General features: G+C 38.1%; 1 long non-coding RNA gene across 1 annotated transcript; it reads left to right on the top strand.

The window, feature by feature from the left end:
* Window positions 1-941: 941 nt before the first annotated feature.
* LOC104694513 lies at window positions 942-21,199 on the top strand. Its single transcript, XR_752735.4, has 4 exons — window positions 942-1,097; window positions 14,241-14,330; window positions 14,854-15,031; window positions 20,196-21,199. It is a non-coding gene; the product is annotated as an uncharacterized LOC104694513 (long non-coding RNA).
* The last annotated feature ends 1,688 nt before the right edge of the window (window positions 21,200-22,887 follow it).

Raw genomic sequence — 22,887 nt, 5'->3', positions numbered from 1 at the left:
TCAAGGGCTGAGTGGGACCTGTGAAAGCTTTTGGCTGCTGCAGGGGACCACAGACATAGAATCAAAGAATGGTTTGGATTGAAAGAGGCCTCAGAGATCATCTCATTCCACTCCTGCCATGGGCAGGGACATATTCTACTATCCCAGGTTGCTCCAAGCCCAATCCAACCTGGCCTTGAACTCTTCCAGGGATGGGGCATCCACAGCTTCTCTGGACAAACTGTTGCAGTGCTTCATCACCCTCACCACAAAGAATTTCGTGCTAATATCTAATCTAACCCTGCCCTATGACATTTTAAAGCCATTTCAGCCCCACTGCTGTTCCGATCTCACATTTTGTGCAGCATCATGGGCCTTTGCAGGGGAAGTCACAAGGATTTGTATACCTTCTCTTCTCTTCGAAGACCCTTAGGAAACAAGACCATTGAGCTGAATGCTGAATGGAGAATTACAAGTAATTTGGCAGACATCACTGCAGGAGGGTGTGTTAAAAAACAACCAGCATTTGAGAGACCCAAGATCAACACAAATAACATTTTTTTTTCAATTGAATAAAAAGGTTGGAACCTACCTGTCACACAGTGAGTTCACTCTGAGTCAGCCTCATTTCCTTATAAGTGTTTTTTGTTACTAACATTCAATTACACTGGAAGTTACTTAGAGCAGAATAGATGTTTATGCCTGTGAAAGTTTAGTGCAGCGAGACATTTGTTCTGAAGCTACTGGAAGATGAATGGTGCTAATAACAATAACATATTTAAATCAGAAAGTGCATTTGTTCATTTGTATTCTTAGATCTCTGATCATTGCTTCTCAAGAGCTTCTTGCTCCGTATTTTTACTTAATGGAACTGCATTCCTCAGACAAACTGCTCTGAACGCTGTTTCCTTAATAAGTGAGTTGCCTGACTGAGTCAGAGAAGAGAGAGAAAAGCAGAGAGAGAAAACACCAGCCAGCTGAAAAGCCAGGAGAAAGCAGCAGAGAAAGATGGTTTTGTAACCCATATCTCCCTTCAGGCTATTCATACAAAATTGTTTATTTCAATTCTGCAAAACTGGGTCTCCCTTTTTTGGAACGACATTTCTGCTGATTTCAAGGTATTTATAGCATGCAGACATGCTGTTTGATTCACTCTGTATTCCTTATTGACACGATAATGCTGATCTCCCTGGTTTTCTGTGTAAGAACAACCTGTGGGTTTCTCTTTGAACATTGGGGAGCTCAGTATCAATAACCTCAGCCTCTGACAACTGATGGGTCTCTGCCTTTCTTGAATGCTAGGTCTAGTGTAAAAAAAAAATCAGATTTTCAGAACTACAGAAATAATTAGATTTGTTTTCCATCTTGCTTTAAGTGTTGTTTTGTATTTTCATACTTTTTTTATGGATGGCAAGAAGCAGAAGCTAATCTTTTACTAAATAAAAATTGATGCTTGCATAACAGGATTCCTGGAGCTAGGCGTGTTGGAATAAAAAGAAAAGCAAATTTTGAGCCTCATGAACAACAGTAGCATCATATCATTAAATTCATGTCAGCTGAGAGTTTGAAGTAATATTTCAAAGGAACCGAACGTTTCTAAGAGATCAAGTTCTATTAATGAAAACAATTAGATGTTTATGTATCACTTGTGTCTAGGAGAAAATTAGGGACACAAGTAATTTCCTAGGAGATATGAGCTGTGGGGTTTTTAAAGATTTTAGCTAACAGTAATATACTGCTGTAGCAGTATAAGCATCTCTGAAAACCAGACCCTGTGTCATTTTAAAAATGGAAGTATAATGGTTTTGATGATTTATCCTTCAAACCTTGGATTCTCAGCTTGATCATAATTTTATGTTTAATTCTAATCAGTTCCAAAGACTGCAAGTGAACCCTCATCCTGGAGAGTCAGTCCCACCAGTTAGTACCCACTGAGTACCCAGAATTTAATTGGTTAAAACAATTTTTGGAGTGGCTTGCATTGGTTTTCCAAGCCTGTTTTTCCCTATATACTTTTGGGGGGGGGGTTTTGGTACAAAGCTAAACAAAAAAATTAGAATTTTAGATTGTGCTTTCATCTTGAGAGTCATTCTCTTTATGTGGGGTGGCTTATTAAATTAGGGATTAAGACTTAAATACAATTCAGAGCAAGTACTGCTTACAGCGCAAATCTAACACTGTGTACAGGAAGTAAAAGAAAAATGTGGTATGAATAGTTAGAACAATTTTAACTATTCAAATGACTAATAATTGTCCTTTTGTTGCAGGGTCATGTGAATTTTCCATTCTTCACTTTAGGCTTCATTGACATTACATCTGTTCTGTGTGAATTTTTCCATATTCTTTTTTATCCTCAAAAATCTGAGGACAACCATCTTAGGCTGTAGATTAATCATTTAATATATTGCTTTTATTTTACCTGGATTAGTGGTAAAGCCATATTTGCTGAACTGAAGTGTATTAATCAGATCTCTGAGAAATTTTTTTTTTGCCTGTAGGATCTGCATATCTAAATTTCATTTGCTCTCTGAGAAACCTGTCAAAGTCTTTTATTATATCTTTAACATTCTTTCACTCAAATTAAATATATTCCATTATATCTTCAGTGAAGTAGAAATACTCTGAGACTTGAAAAAGTTTTAATTGAACATTTTTAACAGTATATCTAATGCCCCAAAAATGATTTAAGTAACAGATTTTTTCTTTTTTTTTTGTAGTAAAAATAGCTTCTGGATTGATAAATTCTTGATTGTCCAATAGGATTAATTTAAAAGTTTTCTTCTCATGAGGCATGAGTCCTAGATCTCTGAAAATAATTTCTAACTCTTATCCCAAATTCCTAAACATTTGGACAGAGTAGCAGATGATGAAAATTAAAACTCTGATGTTTAAATGATTTGTTTAAGTTAGGTCCTAAATATGCTACTACTGCACTTAAAAATGAGCATCTGGAGAATGCACCAGGCTTTCTTTTAATGCTCACATCTTTCAGTTTTTATAACCTGATGTTTGTCTCTCACAGCCGATCAGAAATATTAGGGAAAGGGATCAAAACCAGGGATTTTAAAAAAGCTGAAGCCCCTCTTGTTCTTCTCTATCTCATCTCTTTTGTGAAATTCTTTAATTAAAATATTTACCAGCAAAGCTACCAAAATCAATATGAAATTATAAATATTTCATACACTCCACACAGGCTTTCAAAAATGCTCTTTTCCTTAATATTCTGGGAATATTCATTAGGTTTGTGATAAATATTAATTTCCTATGAAATTCTTAATATAAGAAAGAGAAAGTTATCCAGATAACTGACATATTTCCTATGTAAAGAAAACAATCATCTCAAGATGTGTATTTGTTTCAGCACTATGTTTGTCATTTGGTACCCAGTGACAGGACCAGAGGCAACTGGTACAAAACTGAAACACAGGATGTTCCCTCTGGAGATTAAGGAAATACTTTTTTACTCAGAGGGTGACCAAACACTGGCAGAGGTTGCCCAGAGAGGTCATCTCCTACCCTGCAGATATTCAAAATCCTCTTGGCATGGTCCTGGGCCACTGGCTCAAGGTGGCCCTGCTTGAGCAGGGGATTGGACCACTCGTCCTCCTGAGGTCCCTTCCAAACAGAGCCTCTCTGTGAGTCCTTTGGTATGGTATCATGTAACAAAACAGTCATATTTTATGCCTCCCCTCAAATAGTGCAAAGTATAACAAAATTATCAGAAGAGTCCATTGATCTTAGATCTAATCACAGAATCAGAAAATTGAAGAATTATGGAAGGGTTTGGGTTGGAAGGGACTTTAAAAATTACCTAGTTCCAAGACAATTGCCGTGGGAAGGGATGCCACTCACTAGACCAGATTGCTCCAAGCCCCATCCAGCCTGGCCTTAAACACTTCCAGGGATGGGGCAGCCACAGCTTCTCTGGGCAACCTGTGCCAGGGCCTCACCACCCTCACAGTAAAGATTTCTTACTAATTTCTCACTGATATCCAATCTAAGCATACTGTCTTTCAGTTCAAAATCAAAGCTTTTTGCCTTTTGGAAGCTTTCTCTGTGTCTTTGGTGTTAAAGAGGCTAAATAAAAATTTCATTATATGAAGGCTCTATTCTGGCTAATGCTCTATAAACAGAGTGCCTGACTTTCTCAAAAGCTTTTCTGTGCCCTGCCGATGATCACACAGATATTTTGTGGCAGAGACAACACAAACCTGTTTCAGAATTCACCCTATGCCTAAACTGCACTTTATTCTGGTAATTTTTTAATGCTGCTGCTTCAACTTTGCTTTCTCCTTCAATGAACTCCTCAACATTTTACACTGTGTCATTTTATTTATGACCTCTGCCTTCACACCTTCAAGCACACCTGCAAGCAACTTCCATATGTTAATCCTTTTAGCGAAATTAGACAGTCCTACCCCAAGAACTGGGACACAGGGAGCTGTGGGCTGGAGGCACAATGATGTCTCCTGAGCTGCCAGAATTATGAACATTTAGGGACCTTTCTGTGGTGCATCGAGAGGTGTGTCCAAGAGACACAGCATCAGTATGTTATCCACCTACCCGAGGCAGGTAGGAGAAAAAGAAACAGGACAGTTGTAATGTAAATTTTCAGCCCTGCTGGTCTCTAGACCTTTGTCAGCTAAAGTGTCTGGCAGGAAGGAATTCATCGGGATTTTATATATCCTGAGTGGGATTCATCTCACCTAAGTTTAGACATGGAAGTGTGAGTTATCAAAGCCTGTTAGTCACTCAGGAATAACAGGCTGAGTTTTTCTTAAAATAAAGAAATAAAAGGCAACTCCAGAAGGCAATTTAGACAAGTGCTTGGGATAGCTGGAATGAATCACACACTGGAAATGCCCATTTCTCTCCATTCACAAGAGGAGGCAGCTGAATGACTGCTCCAGAAGTCTCCATGTGAGCTGGGCACCCTTCACTCCCTTCAAAGACAATGGAGCAAAATAGGCCCCTTTTAAATGCAATTCATCCAGCCAAACGCACACAGATGATTCACAGTGTACATGTGCTTTTCCTCAATGACTATTCAGGAGCCTGGGGAGACTTGCTCAAAGATCTCTGTGCTGCAATGTTTCATTCACTTAATGAATCCCACCAGGACTCTTGCTATGAATTGGGCCCAGAGTTATCCTACTTTTCTCTCTTTTTTCTTCCTTTTTCAATCACAGAGGAAGATCGTGCTTCAGCTGAATATGACATCCAGAGTTCCTGGATTCTAAAGGAATGTGTCCAAAAATTCCGTGTTGTCTTCACTTTGCTTTACTCTTCCTCAGGTCCTGCTGCTGCCATCTCACAGAATTCCTTCCTTCCTACTCTGTGACCTTAGGGATCAGTCATACCCATTTCCTCCCTAATCCTGACTCTTCTTTCAGCTCCATTGTTCAACCACTCTACATCAGAATACCCTATCTCATGGATATCATATCACTCTATATCAGAATACCTCATCTCACTGGTTTGCATTCACTCAGATTTTCTGGTCTATTCCACTTTGACCCTGTTGCTGATTTAAGCAAATTCTTATTTGTGTTTCTCTCCTATTTCCTCCTCTCTTCTTGCATCATTTGCCATTAAATCACTACCTATATCTAAGAGTTCATAGTCTGGAAATAATATGTAGATACAGAAGGTTGAGACTACCCCTGTTTCTATATGGTAGGCACCATCCAAATCAGAAGGGTCTTTTTCTTGGGCCACAGAACACCCAAATTTTGGCTTCACTTAGGACAGGACAGTAGAAGTACTGAAATAAATCCTAAAATGCATGATATGAATAAAACTAAATAAATTAGTAAACCATAAATATGCTGAAAATTGTCTTATTTCCAACAGGAACAAATGATTGTAGTTGGTTTTGCCTCAGACATAAAAGATATGTCTGGAAATATTCAAACTACAACAGTCACATCTCTTTCCTCTAATATGCAAGAAGAATAATTTGCAGTTCTACATTTTCACTCATAGGTGGCGATAGAAAATTGATATATTATTTACCATGCTTTTGCTTAAAGATGCTCCAGAGAGGCTAGAAAAAGCATAATGTACTTTTTCAGACATTTAGAGTGATGGAATTTTCTTGTTTTGTGCCCTAGGACATTTGTAGAAGGTCATTTTAAATTGTGTCTGCACATCAAACGAACCTGTGTGTACCTCTCCAGACAAATATGTAGGAAGAAGTCAGCCTTTGTCTCCTTAGCTTGCTCTTTTTCTTCCTTTATTTTCCTTCCTTCCTTCCTTCCTTCCTTCCTTCCTTCCTTCCTTCCTTCCTTCCTTCCTTCCTTCCTTCCTTCCTTCCTTCCTTCCTTCCTTCCTTCCTTCCTTCCTTCCTTCCTTCCTCCTCCCTCCCTCTCTCCCTCCCTCCCTCCCTCCCTTGTTTCTATGCTTTTTATTTCCTTTTTTTCCATTTTTCTTTCACCCTTTCTTTCATTTTCTTTATTTTTCTTTTTATATTATTTTCCTTGTTTGTGTCTCCTTTCTGCATACTCACCTGCCAGCTTGCCTATTTCCTTCCCTTCCTCTCTCTCTCTCTCACCATGAATTCCTCCTTTTCTTCTCCCAGCTTCATTCCCTCCTTCTTTTCCCTATTAGAAAAAAAAACAAACCAGCAGTTGTTTTAATTCTTTTGTCCCTCTTGAATTCCAAATGAAATTGATCCAAGGGAGCTCTCTGGATCTATGTCCTCTGTGTTTGCACACAGATGCTGGTACCTTTACCTCTCCCTCACGTATCCAAAGATGTAAATGGTAGTTCCCAGTGACAATACCAATATGTTCACTTTCCTATTCACAGCTGTCAGAATGATGCAATAAAAAACCACCCTGAACTTTATGGTAAGTGCCTCAGGGTAAATGTAGCTCACATATGCCATTACAGTATCTTTGTTTTGTTCCTTGGAATATAAATGCCTTCATCTTGAAATACCTTCACATTATCTTCAGCTCAGAAAAGAAAAGGTAAAAAAATATCTGTTAAAACAAAATACCTAAAGTCTACATGTTCTGCCTAACAGGTGGTCACACTGGAAGGTACTCAGGGTGCTAAAATTAGAACATTTCACCCAGGCTGGAAACCACACCATAAACTTCCTTATGGTCAGTGACCTATTTAGTGACAGAACTTTCCCTCTGGAATAGTCATGTAGCCCACTGTGAAAAATCTGCCTATATCACATCAAGGCAATTAAAATTACTTATTTGGATATATATCTGTCTTCATCATTTCAGAATACTAGTTAGACTATTAGATGGATACAGATCTCTTGGCACCTAACTAAGAATTGAGGATAGGGCAATAGTCGTACAAATCTCCTTTATACAGATGATGGATAGAGATTTTAAGAGAGCAAGTCAGACTCGAGCTGGGCTAATTCAAGTTTCCATCTGATCCAGCAATTACATACGTCCAAATGAAGCAAAAATACATCAAGATTTACATTTCACAAGCATAAACTTGTAATAGGCAAAGCAGCTTTCAGCCATTCTCCCTGTTCTACTTCCTTTACTAATTTAAAGATTCAATCTTCCTGTTGTTAAACCAGGAAAAATCTGACAGAAAAGTTTCTTTGGAATCATATTTCCCATTGTGAAAAACACTGGAAGTTTTTTAATGAAGAGGCCCTAATAGACTCCATCAAAACCTTGAAGACAATTTTCTTCTTTCACTTGGCACTGAAGACTGAGTTGGTCTTATTAAATTTGTCCTCAAATGTACACTAAAACTCTTTTGTGGAAGTTTTTGTTTTGGTTTTATTTCTTTCTTCCTGTAAAAAATATCGTGTGATTCAATTTTCAGATCATGAATGAGATGATAAGAAAATATTCCTAGGGTGGACTTCACTCTCCTGTGTCTCCTGGAAACAAACAATCCCAGGCTCCAGTAAGGGAGTTCTCTCTGCCCTTGGTGGCCACCACTTGCCCACTCCAGCTGTTCTTTGATCCTCAACTAGTTCTCAGACCAATTTTAGGGTGGATTAGTAATTTTGTGACTGTTTAGATATGTGCTGCAATCACTTTTTTTTGCAAGAGCTCATGGGGAGACTATTTACATGTATCATGGTGTGGAGTATCAACTCCAAGACAAAACAAAACTCTGCTGGAGAAGCAGACAATACACAAATGCCTACCTACAAAAAAAATGTGCATAAACTCTGCTCTCACTGGAGCTCATCAGCACAGTCCAGCTGCTTCTTGTTTACAGTGAGGGCAACGTTTTCCCTTACTGGAATAAATATGGCCAGTCTTTTGTAACAAACATGACAGTTCCCAAGAGCTCTTTCAACAAATATTTATAAAGTTATGGCATGATAAGAGGTAGAACTAGAACTAAGAAATATTTTAGGTGGGGTTTCAGCTCCACTCTTAAGTCCAAGGCTGATATTTTGATTTCTGGTTTTAGTGCATCTCTAGGAAAAGCTGTGCTGTTCTGGTGATCGAGCTGAGACCATAATTAGCAACATTTTTTTTTCTCAGCTATCATATTCATCTTTCAAACTTATGAATGTACAGATAATGAAAGTCTTAAGTGAACTCATTATTCACTTATTAATATTAATGTATTTCTTCAGCAAACAACTTTTATCAGTGGTTTGTCAAAATAAGGAATGGTGAATATTAATACAATATAAATGATCTATAATTTGGGCCACGCTACTCTCCAGCTATGACTAGAAAGAAAAAAAATCTGAAAAAGATAGAATGAAATGAATTCAGTGTAGAAATTATGAAATTTTTAGCACTGTTTTCTAATTCCTCCCCCACTTCCAATCCTTTGTTCTTTCTCTTTTATGTTTCCTCAATTCTCTAGTTTAGAATTTATCTGGATAAAGAAAAGTTCACTTTTCTCAGAACTCTTATGATTTTTCATAAATTCTTAGGAAAAGCAACATTTTTTAGCAACAAGTAAAAATAAACTATCCTCGAAAAATGTAAATTCTTGACTGCAGAATATCACTTGGTAAAGAAATTTCAGCTTCCTTTCTCACTCATGGGCTTCAGATCACTGGAATATCTAAGCAAAACAAGTATGTAACAGATATGAAGATCTAAAAATTCAAATTTTCATTCATATATTGCCTAGTATTGAGGAAGTCATTGGGGGACTTTTTAACTTTTTAGTTAGTTCTGAAGAAATCAACTGTTTTTGTTAAAATTACATGTTTTCTTCAGAATCTCCTTCACTGCAGTATTTTTTTAAGATATAGTTATAAAGGAACAGCACAAATGTCACCTTTCCAGGTGTGCAGAAGTTTCAATGAGGTGAAAGAATTATATTTGTAAGCTTCTTTCAGGTTTTTTTTGTGACACTATCTTCTCTCACAGATCTTCAGTCCTTGTTCTGAGATAAAGGAGATGAGGCCATTCCTCTGCAGCTGTAATCACAAAGGTCCAGATCACAATATTGTCATATCTCAAGATTTCATCCTCAGTACCATAATATTTGTCTGTTTTGGTTTGTTTGTTTTTTTTTTTTTTTACATAAGGTCTGGGCATCAGTCTTCATTTCAAGAAAACTAAGTTTCTTGTCTCTTTGGAATACAATTTCCTCTTGGAAAATATGAGTTATTGGAGTCCCAACAAGCTAAAAGACAAGCTAAAATGTCCCACACAAGTTATGTTTAAATTATTTTTAATCTTTAGGCAATCTTTCAGTGATCCTGAGCTTCTGACCTTCCTTTAGTTTTGAACAGGTGCTCAAGGAGGTTACATTATTAATATCAATAAGTCCAACATTTTTCTTCAATAAAAACCCTTTAATAGAATTTTGATAACATGAATAATCTTCTGTTAAGATAAGAGGAGAAAAATAAAGAGCTAGCCCAAAGATCTGTTTAGCTCATGTTCAATTAGAACACGTCCTTTCAAGGAAGGGTTTTCTTCCTTCAGCTGTAAAACAGGCCCAGATTTACCACTACGAAAGAACCCTTTGGGGATTTTCTTAGCTTCATTTTTGCCCTGCAAATTGTTTTCAGATTTTTTCCCTTGGCTTTGAAAAAGATGTATGTCCAAAAACCTATGGGCTTTAAGATGTGGACTGTTAAAAAAAAAAAAAAAAAAAAAAAAAAAAAAAAAAAAAAAGAGGGTTGGTCTGTGAAAATTACTCATGGAAATGTTTTGATGCTAAGTTAGCTTCCTGGTATTGTGGGAAACCAGACAACTAAATGATAATGCATTTATATTGAGTTTCTAAAGAATCAGCTCTTAATTAGATGTCAGTAAGTTGATGTTCTTGTGAACTCAAACCCACAGCAGCTTATTCTGGTTTTTAAAATCCCTGCCAGGATTCACTGTTTAATGGAATTTGATGAAAGCCAATGGAAAAACCATCAGAGGGCTTTTTAAGCCAAACATGGGTACCTTTACCCTGCTCAAAGGTCAAGCATCTTGATTGTATCCCACTCGCACAATGTAAAGTGACCATAAGTCATGTAAAAAGAAATCTCAAGCTGTGCCTGCTCCTGAAGACAGATTCCCTGCTTCTGCTTTAGGAATTGGTCAATGATTGAATTTATCATGAAGCATTAGAGGAAGGGCTCCTGTGATGAAAGGCAGAAATTAAGCAACAATCTCGAGGTCTGCATCTTGTTTTTCCCTTGGTAACACATTTATTGAAACACAAAACTCTTCAGGGTGGAGAGTGCACTTTTGAAAATGTGCTGGCCTTTCTAAATTGAGTAAAAGTGTGCAAATTTTAGAAGTGATAAAGCACCTGCAATAAGCAGGAAAACCAAAGGAACCCGTGGGTGTTCAGCATTTGTTTTACAATTTCACTTCCATTTAAGTTTCAATGGTGTAAGAGCTATTTGAGGCCCCAAGAGGGAGATTTTCAAATGCACCTTTACAATATGTAGGAACAGAACACCACAGAAGTTGGTGGGATCTGTGTTTCTAAATCTCTGTCTAGATTACACTAAAACTTAAAAAAATCTCTGTTTAAACCAATCCCCCAAAACACCTGCAAGTTTTACTTACAGTTAATCAAAGAAAGGTGATGATTAGATGCAGAAAATGCAGAGAATGAGGAGGCTGCTAAAAAGATTATGGCAAAAATGCAGAAAAAGAGAAGATTTTGTGTCTTCAGCAAGAAGTCAGTGCACCATATTGCTAAAGGGGCAGAGACACAAAGGGAGCTTAAAGTGTGGCCAGCATGAGGAAAAGACAAACTGGAAACCTTCCTGAAAGGTGTCAAAATTAGAGATCAGCAAATGTAAATGATAACTTTATTTCTGGGTTGCAGCAGAGATTTCACCTAATCATGTTCAGTGTTGCTCCCAGTCCTGTGTACGTCTAATTAAAAGACATTAATTTAAATACATCATAGTTGATTTATACCAGATAGGGTCAATTGCAGCTTCTAAAGCATTTTTTTACAATTTAGCCTACGGCAAGATGTTAGAATTCATGCCCCCAGCATTTCTGCTGTCAGGGATATCTTGGGTTGCTATTATGTCAACATGATGAAAGTGTTACAGGTTTGTCTTTAGTACTACAAAGTTGCCCTAAAAAGACAATGATTTAACTGGAGGGGGTTACATTCATGTTGGCAGTACAGTGACAAAATGGTTAAGAATCAGGAAATCAATGTAGAGAGCAAACGTTGCATTTTCTTAAAGAAAACAAGTACAAAAGTGAAGTTCCAAGCTCTGGAGCCCAGTCAAGCTGAATTAGAGTCAATAGACCTTACTTTCCTAGGCAAAAGAATATGGAAGAAAACAGAAATTGTGACAATAGTTTTAAAATTAAAGGTTTGTAGCTGGAGCTAGAAAAGTGTAAAAGTAACTGAAAAGCTGCTCTGAGGAATGGAGTTGGGTATGGCAAGGTGTCAAAGACACACTGGGAAGACACCACAAGAAACCAATGCATGGTAATGCCAGGAGACTGTAGCTGTCACCCAAATTGTTAAAATGAGAAGGGATTTAGGCACAGATATTCTGCTGAAATTCAATTTCCTCTGAGTTTACCTTCTTTTCATTAGGGGTCTGCTAGTTATTGCTTTTTCTGTTTACATCTTTAGTTATTGCTTTTTCTGTTTACATCTTTTCAGGAAAACCCACAATGTTTGAGTTGATCTGAATTGAGATACTTTTTTTTCCTTGTTAAAAGTCAAACAAAAGGTTTGCCTCATCTAGAAACACAGCATTTTCCTTTTAAAATGAAGTCCTGAGTCAGAAATGCCAGAGTATTTGAGTCTTGTCTTTCACTTGCAAGCACAAGGTATTAGATGCTAATATTCACTTTTCTTCTTCCCTAACCTGAATCGTCCTTTCCATCCAGTTAGGGGCAGGTCTGTCCATGTGGCTGAGCTGCTGGAATCCCCTCTTCTCAAGCACTTATTGCTTTCCTCCACTTGCATGAATGGCATTTTCAATGGGCTACAGAAAAAAACCTGAGACTTCCAATGCTACTGATTGGGCTGTCCAAGGGGAAGTCAAATCTGTGTCAGGCATCTCATGCTAATTCATATTTAATTATTTTGTACAGAGATAATCAATATCAATATTGAAATATCAGCCCCCATGGTCAGAGTAAGTGGTCATTCCAAGAAATCCTATTAATCTGAGGAGGATTTCAGAGTCACTAATCCTCTGGGTCAACACCCTCCATCAAGATGAGGTGAAACTGCACCCTGCATTGTGCAATTTCCTAAGGTAACCAATTTTGAGATTTAGAAGGGAGCAGAGAATTAGGAAGTAGAAATGAAAAGGAGAGTCTTAGCCACCTCAGAAGAAAGCAGAAGATCATCTGAGTTGTGGGGAACTTGATTTGAAGGCCAGTATAGTCTTGTGGATCCATAACTTGTGGATCATAAAGTTGCACCAGGAAAGGTTTAAGTGGCACATTAGGAAGAATATCTTCACTGAAAGGGTGATTAGACATTGGAATGGGCTACCCAAGGGGAGGTGGAGTCACCATCCCTGGAAGTGTTTAAGGAAAGCCTGAACATGGCACTCAGTGCCATGATCAGTCATAGGTTGGACTCGATGATCTCAGAGGTCTTTTCCAATCTAATTGATTCTGTGTGATAAAACAACTTCTTATTGCCAATCTGATCCTGAGGTACATCAGATGGGGTATTCTGAGCAATCTCATATATTGATATGATGAACCATGGAAGCCTTAAATAGTTCTCCTGCAGGTGTCTACGTATCTAAGCTCCTGGTATAGTCAAAGAACATGCAGTGAAAATTCAGTGGGTTTTATAACTTAGTTATTTTGCCTAAATGAAAGTGTCAATTGCCATTTGAGGTTCCTTTGTGGACCCCACTTGGCTCTCACCTGCATTTTCAGTATGGCTTATGTCTTCTACAAGGACCGTGTCATGTTTGTCCAAGCTATGTACAGGTTGCAACTCCTCTAGGATGTCTCTGTGACTGGAATCAGTGATATTTGTGGTGCTCAGATTATCAGCTCACCCTGAGGTTGTTATCTAGGACAGCACCCAGTTGCCTACATACAGTCTTGTATAATTTTAGATTCTGAGAAGTATCTTGCTTGGCCTCTAGCTTCTGCTTCACAGTGATGTCACCTCCCATAAATCCTATGTTATATTTGTCAGTCCAGTAGGAATGCCTTAGGCATTTCAAAAGGCCACAGATATTTAAGTTTCAGAAAGTTTTAACAGTTAGTTCTACTCCTCAAGACTGGTCAGCTAAATAGCTTTCTGGATACGATGATTGTCAGCTGTTCCTATCAGGAGATTAAATCCTCAGCTCATATATGGATACCTAAATATATGTTATTTAATCTTAAATGGGATCCCACCCTAGGAATCACTCATGGATCATTAAAATTTTACATGTTAATCTCAAGCATGCTGGCTACCAGAAAAAAATCCCTCTCGTTTCCATTTCCAGCAAAGCACTTGTTAGAGACATCTTGTTCTCAGTGAAGAATGCGGAATTTGAAGTATAATGTCTAAAACAAAGGTTTATACAGACCATAATTAAATTCTTACCAACAGAACTGGGTGTATATTGCAGAACAAGAGAAACTTGTAGATGAAGTTTCACTGAAGCTCATTCCTAGAGATGGGATACCAATCTTTGGTTGTTAGCTGTTTATCAGGACTGCATGTTTGCCACTTATCTCAGTGCAAAACTTCTTGTAAATAACATAAAAATAAATTAAAACATACTTGAAGGAGAAAATGTGCATTTTCTGTGGAATGTCAAATAGTGGGATTTTGCTCATCACCCATTTTTGATGGGAAATCCCTTTGCCTTTTTCAATGTCCATTACCTTTAGGTTGTTAGAAATGTTCAATTAAACCGATGGACCTGATCTCTCCTGAGCTAGTACCACTGACATCTAAAATATCCACTGCATCATTCTCAGGTGGGTGTTTTCCCTCTTCTTTCAATATACTCAGCAAAAACTGAAGAAAATATTTTTGAATCTGTTGGTGGTTCTATCCAGCCATCCATCAGTGTCAAATGTCCCACTACAATTTGAGCTGGTGGAGAAACCAGCCAAAGTCTACTCTAAAATTGTAAATCAAAGCCATCATTTTGAGGTCACGTCAGGTCAGGGCACTGGAAGCATTTACTAGCTCAGATACCTGTGTCTCCCTCCTTGTTATAGAACTAAGGGCAAACAACTATACTCCTTATTCAGAAATTTTAAACTTGAATCAATAGCACATGAAAGATCAGGGCCAGCAATTGTACATTGATTTTTTTGGCCTAAAGACTATTGTTATAGTCAATCTAAAATTAGATCCTGGTCACTCAAAGAACAAGACATCTTTCTTTAAAAGAACCTTTTTGAAATCAGATATTTAACATTTAATAGCAGGAGCAAAACTGGAACCTTAAAAAAAATGAAACATTTCCCTTCATATTCTTTCTTTTCTCTGTAGGAGATAAGAAGACAAAAGTACCCTGATCCTGAAAAAAAAAGAAAATCAGATGTAGACTTGGATGAAATAGAATATATTCTATTTGGACTTGGATTGAAATAAGTAAGAAAGTTTGAATTTGAAGGAAAGTTGCAGTCTTGGAACAAATTAAGAAAGAGAACATTATTGGAAGAAAGATGTAAGTATCTTTCAAAGGGAGCTTTGTAATATTTGGAAGAATAAAAGAATCATTCAATACTTAACTAAAATGGATTGAGATTCCAGTCCTTTTGGGGCTTGTCTATCTCTAGCCTTAGTTACTGTGAAATTCCTTGACAACAGTAATAAAGCATTTACACTGAGAGTCTTGACTTTTGCCCACCTGAAACATTCTTCTTCTATTGACTTAGAAAGCTTTGGGGGCAAAAATTGTGTGAAGCAATGAGGCCATTCAATATTAGACAAAGGGATAAAGCATACAATACTGGAGACATATTTTCCCTTTGCCTATGAAATGTTTCATGTGAAAACTGCTTCTTTCAACACGGCAGACCTTGTGGGAAATGACCTGTACACTGGATAAGTTGACAGGCACAGTAGGGGATTTCATTACACCTCACAATTTGACTGGCACAACCAGCTCTCTCTGGCTCTCTGTAACCCTTGGCAAGTGCTTGGAATTGAATCTGTAAATGTTAATCAATATTTCAGGCCTATTAAATAACGAAAGGCATTGTGGAAATCAAAGCGCTAATGGTTGGCATGGTGCTCTACACTGACTTCCAGGCCATCAAAAACCTTGTAGGGAGCAAAAGAGCAAATATTTTAATAAAACAATTACCTCTACAATTTCAAACCTGCAGAAGAATGTTACATCTCCAGCTCTATCACACTAAATTAATTTTCATTTCAAACAGGTTAGTGAACAGTAGCAACTCAATACAGATATTTAATGAGTCTTTAAGGTGCTGTCCTAAATCTTGGGAAAGTAAAAGCCCACCATGTGTTTAAAACATCTGCAAGCACACCCATTTCTTCTCAAAGATGAAATAGAGCAGAACTGTACCCAAAGCCTAAGGGAGTTTCACCTTGGATTTCAGTGGATAGAGGCCCTGAGTGAAATTCATGGGTGGGACTGATTTAACACAGCTGTAGACAGCCACGCCACAGGCATCCGGAGTTGTGCTGGTCACCTGAGGCTCACTTTGGAGAGAAATGAGAACTTCTGGAGTGCAATTTATTTCATGCTAAAGCCAAAGTCTAAAATAGGTCAAATGAATTGTACCTTAAAGCCCTCTGGTCTCTGAAGTGATTACGAAGAGAGCCACAGGTAGCCAAAACAACTGAGCAATAGGATCCAAAGTCAAAGGAAATGAATCACCACATTCCTGTGTATCTTGTGGTGCATGGACAAAACCAGACTGCAAAAGGCAAGTGAAATTGTGCTACCCTCAGGCAAGGGTGTAAAAGGATAACATAGAAAAAAAAAATATTCAAGATTTTAAAGTACTTCCCTGTGGTGAACTTTGAAATGGGTCGATAGGAGTACATGTATGTATAAGAAACACCCACTGAGTGAAAAATTATCTCTAATTTCTTCTTCCCTCCAGAAAATAAAACAAAAATCCAGGCACAAAGTGGTAACTTGCTGCAGAATGAAGCAGCAAGTCTTGGTTTCTTCAGAGTCCTGGTATATGTGGGAGATGGATGATGATATGGACCAGACTAAATAATGCTTGTCAACTTTGTAATCCTATCCTGCCTCTGAGATGGGAAGCAGTCTCCAGTTTCTTTAATTTGCCTTCAAAAATTTCAGAAGAACCAGGTACTATGACCAAATAGCAAGGCCAGATATAACTAATTGCAAGTCTTCCAGTTGTTACTGAGCAAAGTGTCTCCTGCCAGAGTGAATTCCCACTTCTTGGCAAGGCAATCACCATGCAGTGTCAAAAAACAAGTGGAGAAACTTTGAAATTCTTTCATATTTAGCTTAAAATTAAAAAAAAAAAATTCCATTGGCAAATTTAAGATTGTGATGCATCCATCTCATTCTGACCAGTGAAGACAAGAGAACATCAGCATTTCTTTACTACTATTGTATTGAAAGGAAATATGAGGTAAAAAAAAGAAAAAAAGAAAAAAAAAAAAGAAAAAGAAAAGAAGACTGCTACTCATTTATTAAGATGCCATGAGAAAAGTAAAGAAACTGGTGATGGATGGACGTCTTGTGTAATTGCTGGGTACCTGTGTTATGCTATGTCTGTAAAGAATCCCATTGGAAACTGGATAAGGATTTTCTTGGTTAATTACACAGAACTAATATCCTCATAGGCAGGTCCTACTTTTCGAAAAACAAATTTTTGAAATTGAATTTTCTGGTAGATTGTGTTCTGTTCCTGGGAGTGGTATAACTAGTTATTTTGGTAAATGAGTTTTGAGGATGTTTTTGGAAGGTGAAGAAGAAATATCAAGATTTCCTCGGAGGAGTCACAAAAACTCTACAGCTGTGGAAAACTTAGTTCCTTGAAAGGATGGGCAGAACTCTGCAGGGTGGAGAAGACTGGTGTTCACAGGAGACCTTCTAGCCTCCTGCCCATGAGCCTACAGACATCCAAAGGGAAAAAAAGAGGCAGAGCACCATTCCTCCCTGTCATAGCCTCAGCCTCTGACACTCCTGGTGAAACTTTAGCCCTAATAAATTTTTTTCATTTAATTTTCATATTCTCTCTCCCTTGTTAAATAAAGCACCTGTTATTTAGGGCTCTCATCATCCTGCTCCCAACCTAGTGAGACAGCAGAAAGTTTGCCTGCAAACTCCCACTCCTTCTGTCAACTTGATTGTCTGGGGATGCCTTGTGAACTATTCGTGCTCTATCACCACCTCCTGCTTCCTCACCTTCTTTCCCCTCTCCTTAGCTGAGGCATTTACTTGCCTGTCATCTTTCCTCATGTCATTCCTGCTGGGTTGTGTAAGATACAAAAGCTGCAAAAGTACACTTAATTTACTAGTGTTGTAACATGGGCCTTCCCCCACCGTGCTTCAACTATCTACACTGTAATTTGAGGATCTGTCATATTTTCACAATGACAGAGCAAGTTGTCCCAGAGGTGCTCTGGTTTTCCTTTCTCTTCAGGTCTGGCTGAAAAATAGGAAGTCTGGAAAAGGTAGCTTTAAACCCCAATAAACAAGGAAAGATTTTGAGGCCATTCAACCAGAGCACATCATGCAGCTTAGAGAATTAAGAGAATATTCCTTCAAGAGGACTGAGCCACTGATAGTCCCATATGTGAAACTGCTTCATGGGGATCAACATAAAATGTTCTCTCAGGAAAGCTGTTGCTGAAAGTACCATGACAATAGTTACTAAAAAGTTATCTCTGTGAAAGATGGCTGATGCAATGACAAGCACGTAGCAAGTCATAGAATCATAGGATGATTTGTGTTGGAAGGAACCTTAAAGATCACCTTGTTCCAACCCCCTTCCATTGGAAACCTTCCACTAGACCAGGTTGCTCAGAGCTCTCTCCTCGCTGGACTTGAGCATTTCCAGGAATGGAGCATCCACAATTTCTCTGGGCAACATGTTCAGTGTCATGGATCTTGGGGACAAGCTTGGAACCTGGGGATGGTGTCTGTGAATTACCAGAGACAGATCCTTTTTGTGGAGTCCAGCACTGACATGCTGGCTATGGTGAAGATCTTACTGAACCTCCCTCAAACCCACAAACCCTGCACACTGTCATTAGTACACTGCTCCTCATGGAATTTGGCAAGATCTGTCATGTGAATGCAAGCACCTTTACAAATGAGAGGAGGCAGCAAAGTTGTCATGGATCTGAAATACCTGAGATGGACATTTTTAGAGGAAACTTAGTAATGACTGGTAATGTTGGCATCAAGGTGGTAAGGCTCAAAGAACCCACTGTTTAAGCCATAATAATGACAATTAGCTCATGTTATTAACCCATCAAAAGCTGTTGCAGCCCAACAAAGCCATTCTTTCAGCATGCTGCACAAAACATAAACCTCTATAAACCAGTCTTAGCTCTGATCACTCAGTTCGCCCTGCCTGCCTACAATCCTGTTCCTACTTTCTTCCACCTATCTCTTCTTGCACTTAGGCCTTCTTGCTTGTCCCAGGCTTGCCTGCAACCTGGTGCCTGACCTGAATTAAGACACTGGCATCCAAATCTGTCTTTCTTCTCTCTCCTCCTTTTGCTGTCTATTGCAAAACTGAGAATGCGTAAAGTCAGTACTTTTATGTCTCTTAAGTTGTAAGTTCACAAATCTCTATTTTGAGTTACTCAGGGAGGTCTGACACAGTTCAAGAGTTCCTACAGGAGCAGAATTGCCTGGCCAAGTGAGGTAGAAGTACCTAACCTGAGGCTCATGGGCTGCACAGCAGACTGGATGGAGAACTACTATTTACAGAATGTAGGTTTTACTCTTCTTGAATCATTTGTCTTCAAGCACACGGAAAGATAAGCAGTTGTAAAATGGATGAAGTGGTAAATAGTGCAGAAATACTGCCAAATTTCATGGGATATACTGGGCCTGGAAATCCCCACCCCTCCTGAGTTTCACTTGTGCACAAGAACCTCCTCGTCTTTTCATGACTCAGAACTGTTGAAAGAACTTTATAATACAGATAGCACCCTCATTGGTGGCATTGATTGTAAGATTAAAATGTGCCTGCAGCACTTAATTGGAGATCTGCTTATACAAACACTTGGCTTTAAATTCTGATTCATTCATATAAAAAAGGAATAAGACCCCCAGAGTGAGAGTAACAGCTAAGTGACACTGAGATGAGTTTAGGCGAAGAGCAGGTTTGTGTGAAGGCTGGGGTTATGCCTGAAAAAAAATCTGTTTTTTTTTGTAGTTGTGGAATGTTTATATCATGACATGTTGATGGAGAAAGTCTAATGTTGTGTCCGTCCCTGATTTCTCCATAACTCTGTCATGTTTGATCTTTGGATGGATCTTGGTGCAAAGTCAGTGTTACCTGTCCAATAGCATGACTGCATAAAAGGCCTTCTCTATATTTAGAATTTATGAAACTTTCTGTTGTTTTCAGAACGATGGTCTATAAAAAGGAAGGCTGGAAGGGAGAGGGAGGCAAATTAGGCAGCACTATTCATGTTTCAGCAAGGAATATGGAGACATGGCGAAAGGAACTCTCTGAACTGGTTTCACGTGACACATTCCAAGAATATTCCCAAGGATTCAGTGGTCAGATTTGTCCTGTATTTGATTCTACATTAGCATATATGACTCTAAAGGATAGTTCTTTTTGTATTTACATATCTAGTATCATTTGCGTTTGTTGATCAATTGTTCTTTTCTTGTCTTCTCCTCATAGGTCTCAAGTGGACCCCCCCCCCAAACAAACAAACAAACAAACAGAAAATCTTCCTACCTTTTTTAGCAGTTTGAATCCTAACATCTGCAGATCAACTAAATCTCATGTTGGTGACCGAAATTTCAGCAGGAAATGAATGATCTAATTGATACTCAGAGTACCTCCTGTTCCCAGACTCTCCAAAAATTGCTCCAAAGTTTGTTCACAGCTGTCCCCAGGCCTTTCTCTGTTATTTGGCTTGATTTTCAAAAAAACTTTGTAAAAGTGGTAATTGGGACAGGACCCCATCCTATTGATACTCACTGAGAGGCAACGAGATTTAAAGTGTCAAGTAAGTTGTAAAATATTTCCCTATCTATAATTGAATTCTAATATAAGGGAGAGTATATAACCACAGAATACAATCCTACTTCTATAAAAGATCCATTTTAAAAATAATACCAGAAATGTGAGAGTCAGAATGGTTACACCTAATCCACTTTAAAATGTTGAATATTGGGACATGAACGAGGACTTTATGGATTAGAGGAGGTTATTAAGAAGTTATTTCATCATTAAAACCATAAGCTTCCTTTCCTTAGGAAAACAGATTTTTTAATTATTTTTGCTTCAGAAGGCTGCTGAGTGAAACTCATATAATGACACCAACTGTCAAACTTATCATGTCTCAATTATATTAACACCTTCTTTTGAAGTTTCTAACATGTAAAATGCAATTTACTATAAAAGATTTCAACACCTACTGAAAAGAATTCAAGAGTAGAGAAACTCTGCATTTCAGCATGAGCTTCAGAGATTTCAGGCAGTTTCTGTGCTGCTGCTTAAAAGTCTTGTATGCTGGGGAAATTGGTAGTGTTCTTCAAGATTAATAACAGAAAAAGTGGGGGAAACTATCTCTGTTTATTCAAGATGTTTGGAAATGTTCAAATGTAACATGGACGATGATCTGAGGGATCAGTAAAGCAGGTCATTTAGCACAAAACCAGGCTCAAATAAATTTAATAAAAAAACCTTCTTTATGTGTGGTTCTAATTCAATTCCACTTTATGAATGATGATCCTTCTCTTCCTAAACACCAAAAAGTTCTGCTGAAATTAAATGGAAACATGTCTTTGCAAATCCTGCACATGCTGGGGAGAACTGGATTGAGGGTTTCTCCTGGCTTTTGAAAATTAAGTCCTTTTGAATAGTTACTTCACTGTTTCAACTATGATGTTACTGCATCACTGAACATTGTAATTGTAATGGTTACTCTCATGGGATGTGTGGCTGCCTCATTCCTGGAAGTGTTCAAGGCCAGGTTGGATGGGACTTGGAGTAACCTAATCTGGTGGAAGGTGTCCCTGCCCATGGCAGAGGGTTTCAAGTCCCTTCCAACACAAACATTATGACTCTATGTAGCTATGTGGGTATAGCTTATTCATATATCTAGGAAAAGCTTTATCAGTGTTTCAGTTTCATACCAATATAACTGATATCAAACACAGTCATAACTGAATCGTCACAAACATGGCATAGTTTCTGATTTCCATGTTTCAGTAGTTAGGCCCTTATCTGAAATCAGCTTCTGAGCACAAAATCAACAGTGACAATAGGTCAAAAATTGTTACTTGAGTAGTTCAAAAGATACTTATCAAGATTTCTTTTCTTTACCTCCATTGTATTTCAAAGGCTTAAATTATCCCACATGAATATGCTTCTCCATCTGCAGCTGCCACTCATTTTCTCTTAGGCAAGAATTTTGTGTTCTTCCATTTCTAGATGGTTGACAGGGATGTCTGGTTTTCAGGGAGCTGGAAATGCTTAGTATTTCAGATTAATTCCAAGTGGGACACCTAAAAACCCACAAAGGTATTCAAATCCCAGAGCAATTTTTGAAATCTTAGCAAAGTGCTTTCAACAACAAATGGCACGAATCTTGTTTTAGAGCGCCTTCTTCCAATTGCTTCTACCTGGAAGTCATGATTCGGCAATTGAAGTGAAAGCTCTTTGAAAGCTATTCTTCTCCTCCGTAGGTACAAACGAGCTATTTATTTATGACTGAAGAAGTGTTTTCTTGTTCAGCCATCAATTTTTTTATAGTTAAGTTATAAATAACTATTGTAACAAAGCCTTAGGCTTCTGAGCTCCAGATAAGGCTGAATGCACTTTATGAGAAGCAGAACATCTTTGGACAAAATGCCTAGAACGGAAACAACAAAGATGAGTGGATTATGTAATGTGAACACACAAACAAGCCTCTTCTCCCCTTCAAATCGCTGTCCACTGAATTTTGCATCACACACAAAGCACAGTGTGCATTCAAACGAAGCTCTAATGTGTCATTGTCATTACCTTGTGCTGCATTATTCACTACTGCTATGGAAGATTTCTGTGGGGAGAATTTCACAGCTGAGCAAGATCTTGCTTTATGGTGGGTAAATATAAAGTAATTTTTGTTTCCAAAGACCAAGGAGGATAAAATCAAGAGATGAACATTCTCCTGTCTAATTATGCTCATGTTTTCCCCACACACATACTTTTCCACAGCTCTTCAAATTAGGAGATCAAGATTAAGACTGCTGAGCTGATAAAGTTTGCCTTTATATAAAGCCATGATTTTACTCTTCTAAAGAAGCATCCAGTTCTTTATAAATATTTGATAAACTTGAGCTCTCAATGTAATCCTATGGTCTGGGGACGTGAAGTAATT

This window comes from Corvus cornix, chromosome 1A (assembly GCF_000738735.6).
Source record: "Corvus cornix cornix isolate S_Up_H32 chromosome 1A, ASM73873v5, whole genome shotgun sequence".
NCBI lineage: Eukaryota > Metazoa > Chordata > Aves > Passeriformes > Corvidae > Corvus > Corvus cornix.
This window is presented reverse-complemented; position numbering and strand designations above follow the sequence as displayed.